Below are 10,241 nucleotides of genomic sequence, written 5' to 3'. Positions count from 1 at the left end.
TCTACTCAAGAACAACAGGTTTTTGTTTTTGTTTTGCATAGTGAGAAAAAAAAAATTGCTGTCCAGTGGATTCTGACTCACAGTGAGCCTATAGAACAGAGTAAATTATAATTAATAAATGATGTTTTATATTGTAACTAAAAACTATAATAATAAATACATAATTCCCATTTTGGATCACTAATATTTGGGGTGGTTTCTTTTGCAATAATAGATACACAAGACAGAGGGTACCCTTGTGTGAGCTGTCCAGGTCAGAGCTAAAAGAATCCTGAAGATGTCTGTGCCAAGTTTTCAAGCACAGTATTATCTAATCTAGGTCTAATGTAGGGGCTGCAATACAATCTATACAGTTATTAAAAACAAGCCAAGCCAATATTAGAAATGGAGACATTTCATAAAGAAACCCCGATTTTGGCCTCTTTCAAGAGAAGGAAATGTCTGTCACTGCGGAGGGTGCGTTTCCCAAGGATGGCGATGTGGGCCCGGCTGCTGGCTGCTCCCTGTGGAAGGCACGCTCCTGCCCTCACCTCCTGTCTTAGTCCCCTAGTGCTGCTATAACAGAAGTACCACAAGGGGATGGCTTTAACAAACAGACATTTATTCTCTCACAGTCTAGGAGGCTAGAACTCCAATTTTAGAGTGCCAGCTCCAGCGGAGGGCTTTCTCTCTCTGTTGGCTCTGGGGGAAGGTCCTTGTCATCCATCTTCCCCTGGTCTAGGAGCTTCTCAGTGCAGGGACCCCGGGTCCAAAGGTCACTCTCTGCTCCTAGTTTTTCATTCTTGGTGGTAGGAGGTCCCCATCCTCTCTGCTTACTTCTCTCTTTTATATCTCGACAGAGATTGACTTGAGATACAACCTAATACTATAGATTGAGTCCTGCCTCATTAACATAACTTCCTCTAATCCTGCCACATTAACATCATAGAGGTAGGATTTACAACAGATAGGATAATCAGGTCACAAAATGGTAGACAACCACACAATACTGGGAAGTATACCCTAGCCAAGTTGACACACATTTTTGGGAGACACAATTCAATCCATAACATATATACGGTATAATGTAATTTTTCAACCAGTCCCCCATTGTGGACATACGGGTTGTTCACAATATTTTGCTATTACAAAAAAATGCTATGAGTTATCTTGTACACATGCATTCTCTGTGTGTAGATACGTGTGTAAGATGAATTCCTAGAAATAGGGTAGGTGGGTCAAAGGTCTGGGCGTTTGTAATTTTGATGTATATCGCCAGATTGTACCACCTGGAGCTCGTACCAGTTTACGTTCCCACCAGCAACATAGGAGAGTCCTTCCCCACACAGCTTCACCAACGCAGCGTGTTACCAAGCTTTGGGATTTGTGCTGATCTGATAGGTTCAAAAAATGGTATCTCGGTGTGCTTTAAATCTACACTTGTGATGTTACGGAGTCGGGTTGGACATTTTTTCCTATGTTTAAGAACTAACCTTTCTCCGTTTCTGTGAACCACTCATGTGGAAATGGCATTTTAGAGTCTGTTTTCTCATAGCAGGTCCCAAACGTTTACGCTCAGTGCATTTTGAGAGGTTCCCAAGACCCCCCTTAGGTTCCATGACTGCAGAAGAAGGGCTCACGTTACTCAGCAAAGATGTTATGTTCACAGATAGGGTCTATTATGATAAGAAGACACAGACTAAAATGAGCTAAGATGCACGGTTCAGCAGAGACCAGGCACAGCATCCAGGTGCCCCCTCTCAGCGGGGTCTTGGACAGTGCTCACTTCTCCCAGCAATGATGTATGGTGACACCCATCAAGTACGGTCAACTAGGAAGCTCCCCGAGCCCTGGTGTCCACAGCTTTTATTGGAGGTTGTTCAAGTAGACATGGCTGATGGCCCAAGTGTCTGGTCTTAGTCACCAGCCTCTCGCCAAGCTGATACCACATGGTCCAAGGCTCCCACCATAAATCCCTTGTGAGCATGGAGGATCTGGTGTGGCCCAAGGCTCCCAGATAAACGAAGGCATTGTTATTGGTCAGGACATTCCAAGGGTGGGAGGTCACCTCAGAGGAGCTGGACAAGGTGAACCTTTTACTACACAGTCACTGGAGCCCTGGTGGCACAGTGGTTAAGAGCTCAGGCTGCTAACCAAAAGGTCAGCAGTTTGAATCCACCAGCCAGTCCTTAGAAACCCTATGGGGCAGTTCTACTCTCTCCTAGACTTGATGGCAATGGGTTTGGGTTTTTTTTTTTTTTAGACAGTCACCCATTTAGATTCTGCTCATGCTTCAAAGCCTCACCTCCCCCCCCAAAAAACTCATTCCTTATTCCTTAAGGCTCCCTAAATTAATTACTAAGAATTAATTTCCCATTTTCTATGCTCTCAAAGGAAACCCTGGTGGCGTAGTGGTTAAGTGCTACAGCTGTTAACCAAGACGTCAGCAGTTCAAATTCACCAGGCACTCCTTGGAAACTCTATGGGGGCAGTTCTCCTCTGACCTATAGAGTCGCTATGAGTTGGAATCGACTCGACATCAACAGGTTTGGTTTTTATGCCCTCAAAGCACCTTCGGCACCCTTCTACAGTCGGTATGAGCCTCGTGCACTGAGGTATTTCGAAATACCCATTCTTGTGATAATCTCCCAGATGTTTTTATTAACCAAACGAATGGCTGGATGGATGAATAAACAGACACAAAGGACTGCCACCAGACTCTATTTCAAGCATCCCAGCCTCTGACCCCTGCCTCCCATCTCTCTGGCTCATTCCCATTTGTCCTTCAGCTAATTCCAACGTTCCTTTGATGGCACCTGGCTCTGCAGCCCACTGACCCCCGTGTTCTACAGTCATCAACGAACGTTGCCTAGACCCTCAGCTCTCTTGGTTCCCTCTCCATCGTTGGGGCTGATCTGACCCACCTGATCTGACTGGTGTGACCTTAAATTCCTGGCCACTGAGTTCAACGGACCGCTAGGGAAGCCTGGCAATACCTTTATAATCCCTAAGCCAATGATCCCATTCACTGAGAAAAATCTACGCTGTCAGGAGAGAACTCCCGCAAGTGCCCAGCACCGCATCTCTCGACCTACCCGCAGGCTCCATACTATTACTCTGGATGAATTGTTTGTGTTCCTGTTTAAGGTCAACCCTTCTTCTTGGGCACTGGGTCCATCCATCACCTACTTAGGGACCTTCTCATTCCAGACATTGTTCCCTCGCACCCTGCATAAACAAGGCAACATGCTCTAATCTCTCGACATTTTTAAAGAAAATCTCCAAGCGCTTTTCCTCCTGTGCTGGGGAACAGTACGTTCACAAGTATCGCTGAACAAACTGAGGGGCACGCTCGTGCGAGCTGCTTCTGCTTAGAGGAGAACCCAACTAGGCTCCTCAGGAGGTTCTTGGTGGCTCATGGAAGCCTCTTGGACTGTGCACAGAGGCAGGGGCTGGGGCAGGGCTGCTACATTAGCCCGGGTAGGTGAACTGACCTATCAGTGGCTTAGCACAGGTAACATCTTGCTGTTTTATTAGTATTTTAAAAATTTTATTTATTCTATTGTTGTCGTTGAGAAATATACACAAGAAAACATACACCAATTCAGCCATTTCCACATGTACCATTCAGCAACACTGACTCCATCGTTTGGGTTGTGCGACCATCCTCACTCTCTGCTTCTGAGGTGTTCCTCCCTCATAAACATAAACTCACTGCCCCCTAAGGTTCCCATCCGATCTTTCAAGTTGCTGTTGTCAATTTGATCCCGTTCAGATAGATCTTAAAAGAGCACAATGCTCAAGGCAGACTTTTTTTTTAACCAGTTAAGCTATTGTTTGGTTTTAAGAAGACTTCAGGTGGTATTTTTGGTTTAAGGCTTAAAGATTATCTCAGGGCAATAGCTTTAGGGGTTCATCCAGCCTCCATGGCTCCAGAAAGTCTGGAGTCTATGAGAAAACTTCCTGCTGTCCTAACAGTTCAGTGCAAGTGTATAGGGGCCTCAGGGCCCTACATAGTGTCTTGGGGACCCAGGCTCTTTCCACCGGTGGCTCTGTCCTTGTCTAGGGCTTCTCTGTTCAGCTGGTTATTGGGGAAAGAGAGAGGATCATGTCTACAAGGTCTATGGGTCGGGCCTAGAACTGATACACGTCACTTGCACTGACTTTCCATTGGCAAAAAAGCTCAGTCATTTGGCTTTATTACACTCCAGGAGATACTGGGAAACTCAGTCTAGCTGTGTTCCCGAGAGAAAAAGAAACTGGGTTGTGGCAAACAGTTAGCAGCTTCTGCCACAGCTGTCGAGCTAAACAAGTTAATCTCCTTGCTATTCCCTCGCCGTTGGGAAGGACGGAGTTCATCTCAGCTTGCGGCATCAAAAGCGGGTCGTGAGGTTGAGGAGGAGAGTGATGCTGGACGACTGGAGACACATCAAAGGTGAAGGCGGCCAGCGGCCAGGAGGGCTCCCTGGCGCATTAGCAACGCTGGTGCTGGACTCTTGATTGGATCATCTCTGAGTGCCTTCTGAGCCGTAAACTGTTGCTGAAGTATTTTTAGCAAGGCCGAAAGTTCCCTTAAGCACCCTAATTATCTCGGTTGGAGTTGTCAGGGGGATTTACAGTGGAAGAAGGAGGCGGCCTGCCGCGGAGGTGATAATAAGGTACGCTCTGTGCTGTAGGCGCAGCACGGAACATTCCAGCAGTTGCCTTTACACACAGACTGGGGACTCAGTGGTGCTTTGGGGAGCCATGGCGGCGTAATTTCTCCTCAGTAGAACAGGGTAAGTTATTCTGACCCGCATAGCTCACGCCTCAGGAGGGAAGGAATAAATTGGCGCTCCATGGAAATCCGCCCTCATTAGCCCTGGCTCCGATGAGGCCCTATGAATCTGGCTGGTCCGATGGCAACACGCCGACCGGCTTCCACAGAGAGAAAAGAAGCGAGGTTAGGCGAGGAAGCTTTCTCAGCAACTGCCGGAGTCTGGAGGGGAGTAGAACTTGGGAGTGTAGGTCTTCCCAGGAAAGGAGGTGTTATCTTCTGAAAGGACAGGGGGCCCAGAGAGAATGTCCCACCCTGCACCCCCACGTCCACTGCAGTGCTCTTCACAGCCAAAGGAGGACACAAGCCAAGCGTCCGTCAACAGATGGACGGATAAGCAAATGTCACCTCACTGCGGCACTGTTCCCAATACCCTGAAGGTGGGAACAACTGAAATGCTCACCAACAGACGGACAGATAAACACAATGTGGTCCCCGCGCACAGTGGGGCGGTACTCAGCCCGTGTGAGAGCGAGGAAGTCCCTGGGTGGTAAGAACAGTTAAGCAAACTCCAACTCTCGCCAAAAGGTTGGCGGTTCAAACCTACCCAGACGTGGCCCAGAAGAAATGCCTGGTGATTCGCTTCCAAAAAACCCGCCACGGAAAACCGTGTGGAGCACAGATCTCCTCTGACACACCTGGGGTCGTCGCGAGTCAGAGTCAACTCGACAGCAGCCAACAACAACGACGACAGAGAGGATGGTCGTGACCCGGCCCAGCCCAGTCAGTCAGGTGCCTCCTTCTCACATACACCCAGGGCTGGGTCACAAGGAGGTGGGGCCTGGGGGGTCCTCTCAGCTCTGGTCACGGTCGTGGTAGAGTCCACTTTTGGAGGTGACAGTCAGGGAGGCCAGAAGAGTTGCCCTGCGCTGGGGACTTTGAGGGATAAACTGTGGTGTCTGGTGTTCCACAGCGGCATACCAGCACTTGGACAAGGGTTTCTGGCGGCACAGTCTTGAGACTGTATCCCCCAATACCCAAAAAACCTGCTGCTGTCAAGTCCATCCTGATTCCTAACGACCCTCCAGGACAGAGTATAACTTTCCCGCAGGGTTTCCAAGGAGAGGCTGGTGGATTCAAACTGCCGACCTTTTTGGTTAGCAGCCGTAGCTCTTAACCACTATGCTACCAGGGCTCCATTCCCCCTCCATATCCTCTGAAATCAGAAAAACCCGTTTCTGTTGCTTGCTTCTGATGACTCAGACCCCCAAACATGGCATCACAGTTATTCTCAATGATCCCTTAGAGAGGGCCGTGGGGCCCCCACCTAGCTCGCTCTGAAGGGGCAAGTCAGCACACACAGCTTTTCCTAGCATCTCTCTCACTCTCCACTTTTCCTCTGAACAAAGCATGTCAAATGTAAAAACACGTATTCACCCAATTTAATTAAGTCCCTACTTTACTTTGGGGTCCTTCTGAACCACGAGCTTTTCAGCAAGGCCCTTTCATCACTTCTGGAAAGTCACGTCTTCCTTTATAACAGGGGACCTGGACTAAGGTCCTGTCCTCCTGATGCCTGCCTAGTCCCCAGCGCCCAGTCACAGTCCACCGTCCTGCCCGCCGCCTCCCTAAGGCCTCGAGTAACTGCAGCCCATGTTCTAGGGCCGCGTCAGAAAGAACGGGTTAAAGTCACCATTGGAAGGCGAATGCATTTGCTTAGAAGAAATACAATTGGAACGCTCCTTAAAAGTGAGGATGGCAAGACGTTGGCTCGTTTACTTTGGACACGTCGTCAGGAAAGTCCAATCACTAGAAAAGGACATCATTTTGGCGAAGTGAACACGAGGGAAACCCTCCATGGGATGGATTGATACAACAGCTGTAGGGATGGACTCAGGTACGCCGGCCATCGTGGTGATGGTGCTGCACTGGGCCACATCGTGTTCTCTTGTACACGGGGTCACTGTGAGGTGGGGTCGACTTCAAGGCAGCTCACAACAACATACTTGCATTCACCTAAGACCCTAAGTGTCTTAAAGCAGTTTCAGACCCAGGGATGTCTGGCATCTAGGGAGCTCTGGTGGCGAAGTGGTTAAGTGCTCAGCTGCTAACCAAAGGTCAGCGGTTGGAATCCACTGGCTGCTCCTTGGAAACCCAATGGGGCAGTTCTACACTGTCCTGTAGGGTCGCTATAGGTCGGAATTGACTCGAGGGCAACGGGGTAAGGCAGTTGGGAAGGGGAGGGGAGTTTGAGCTGGAGGACGTCTGTGGGTTAGGGGACCACCTGGCCACAACATTGCTCACCACTTGGGTCTGTCAGCTTTGCACGGAGAAAAAGTGCAGCCAGCCACATGTACCCACCCCGCGGCCCCCACCCCAGTCCCCGTGAGCTGCTTCCAACTGCTCTGCCACGGTACTCCTGGGGTCCCGAGGAAGACAGTACGGTTCACAGCCCCTCGCTCTGATGAACAACTGGGGAATCTACTCAAAGGTCATTTTTGTTTTTGAAAGATGTGACATTTTCCAGTCAGCTAACGATGAACTGGGGAATTAAAGTCTGCGGGTCTGCAGGGCAGGAGCCCTCGGGACGACATATGGTGCCCTCCAGAACTCCATACTTTGTTTTCCAGGATATTTAAAAAAATTGAACTGATATTAAACATTGGAGGAGTTTATTTTAAATCCAGATTTCCAGGCTCTTGCCACCCAACCTCTTCCCTCGAAAGTCGGCACAGCTGGCCACACTGGACTTGGCTTTCCGTGGCGGCCACTGGCCAGCACTGAGCTGTGCAGCCCCTTCCAGCTCACCGCTGTTCCTGCCGCCCTGACGACTTTCCACCTGGCCCCTGTGAGTACTTGAGTTTGTAAGACAGATGGGGAGGGGTTTTCTGGGGCCTCCTCATAGTGGGTGGCAGAAACGTAATTCTCTCACAGTTCTGGAGGCCGGAAGTCCAAGGTGAAGACGTCAGCAGGGCCTGCTCCCACCAAAAGCTCTAGGGGAGGATCCTGGCTTGCCTCCTCCAGCTCCTGGTGGCTGTCGACAATCCTTGGCTTGCACCTGCATCCCTGCCGTCTCTGCTCTGTGGCCACATGGTCTTGTCCCCTTCGACTGTCTTCTGTCTTTCACAGGGACACTTGTCGTTGGATTTAGGGCCACTCTGATAATCCAGAATGATCTCTTCTCAACAAATTATGTCGCAAAGAACTTATTTCCCAATAAGGTCATGCTTACAGGCTCTGGGGTAAGAATGTGGACATTTTTTTTCGAAAGATATCACTCAACCCATGGCAGGGGGTGTCACGTGGACTCCTTGATTCCTAAGCGTCTACATTTCTGAAACATAGGCAGGGTTGGAGGGGACCTGCAATCTGAACGCTCTCCTTTACCCCTGAAGAGCCACAGAGGAGGCTCTGGGTGGTGAAGACAATTAAGTGTTCAGCAGCTAACCGAAAGGTTGGAGCTTTGAGTCCACCCTGATGTGCCTCGGAAGAAAGGCCTGGCGACCTACTTCGGAAAAAATCAGCCACTGAGAACCCTATGGAGCACAGTTCTACTCTGTCATATATGGGGTCACCGTGAGTCAGAGTCAACTCAATGGCGACTGGGTTTAAGGAGCCACAGGCGTATTGTGGCTTCCTGGTCTGGGCTAAGAGCACAGTCCCCGGGTCCCCCTGTTTGAAGCAAGCCCTCAGGGTCTACACTCTCTCTGTGGGGGATGCTGGCCAGATGCCCACCCGACAGGAACCGACAGAGAGTGATTCTATGCTTCCTGTAAACCCTGGTCTTCTTCCAGCTCCCAGAGCCCCGAGTCTCACTGCCAGTAAGCAGGCGGCACCCCACCCTGCCAGCCGGCTCTCCATGTCAGCCGGCTGATGGCAGAGACAAATATGAGCCACTTCTCACAGGAGAATTAACAAGCAGCTCTTAAAGGGCCACGCTGCTCCCCATCAGCTGTGGGTGAGGCCCCCAAAAAAGGCAGTGCTGTCGATTTGATTCTGACTCACGGTGACCCCATGGGTACCAGCTGTGGGTGAGGCCCCCCAAAAAGGCAGTGCTGTCGATTTGACTCTAACTCACGGTGACCCCATGGGTACCAGCTGTGGGTGAGGCCCCCAAAAAAGGCAGTGCTGCCGATTTGACTCTGACTCACGGTGACCCCATGGGTACCAGCTGTGGGTGAGGCCCCCCAAAAAGGCAGTGCTGTCGATTTGACTCTGACTCACGGTGACCCCATGGGTACCAGCTGTGGGTGAGGCCCCCCAAAAAGGCAGTGCTGTCGATTTGACTCTGACTCACGGTGACCCCATGGGTACCAGCTGTGGGTGAGGCCCCCCAAAAAGGCAGTGCTGTCGATTTGATTCTGACTCACGGTGACCCCATGGGTACCAGGGCAGGACTATGTTCCACAGGGTTTTCAGTGACTGATTTTTCAGAAGCAGATTGTCAGGTCTTTCTTCCAAGGAGCCTCTGAGTGAACTCAAACCTCCAACCTCTCGGTTAGCAGCTGAGCCCATTAACTGCTTGTACCACCTGAGGCCTAAAGGAAGGACCCATTACTCCTAAAATCAGTGAATCAACAAAGAACCCCATTCTTGGGTCCCAGTGCCCAGCCCTTGCTCGCACTCCCCATCAGGCTCTGCACACCTGGGCTAATGGCCTCTAACAGGATTTCCCTGCACAGATTACAGCCCCGCCGTCCCTCAGCGAAGGCCTGTCTGGAGCAGGGGTGGTCTGCGGTACCATCGGGACGAGGCTTTCTCTGGGCCTCACGGGGACATTTCTGCTCCTGCAGGACACTGCCTGTGAGTGGTGGGCCGGGCTGCCCCAGCTCTGAATACACAGTCAGATGGCTCTCTGCTCTGTGGAAAGGGGCGGGGAGGCGTGGGGCAAAGCATGTCCATTATCGATACAAGTCTTTTATTGGGAGCCAATTGTTATAAGTAAGGAGCCACACTAACTGTTGACCACGCTTAACAACGGTACAGTGCTCGGCTGCAAACCAAAACGCCAGCAGTTCGAACGTAGGCAGTGGCTCTGCGGGAGAAAAGACCTGGCAATCCGCTCCTGCTGGTAACGACCCAGTGGGGCAGTTCTACTCTGTCACATGGGGTCGCTATGAGCCGGAATCGACTCGGCAGCAATGAGTGATTGTTATAATCAGGCAGCAGAATCCTCAGACACCCACAACTAAGGTAATTTCTTCCAGGTACAGTCAGAGGACGAGTCGGCTGTCAAGGAGCTTCCTTGGGAGCTGAGTGTAGTGCCGCTGGGAGACATTTTACCCTAAAACGAAGTGTCGAGGGTGAAGGAAAGCACGCTGCACAGTCAAAGGTCCTGAGGTCTTATCAGTCCTCTTTGTGGATGCTCCCCGTATACGCAGACACACGCACGCGTGCAGACATCCTCTCATCACCCAGCAGCACCAGGAAAACAACCAGCCAGGGAAAAGCCACGTGCTATTAAGAGTCAAGAGCCCTGGTCGTGCAGTAGTTAAGAGCCACAGCT

Source organism: Loxodonta africana, chromosome 19, assembly GCF_030014295.1.
Source record: "Loxodonta africana isolate mLoxAfr1 chromosome 19, mLoxAfr1.hap2, whole genome shotgun sequence".
In the NCBI taxonomy this organism is placed as follows: Eukaryota; Metazoa; Chordata; class Mammalia; order Proboscidea; family Elephantidae; genus Loxodonta; species Loxodonta africana.
The sequence above is the reverse complement of the archived record's forward strand: the minus strand, read 5'-3'. Positions refer to the sequence as shown.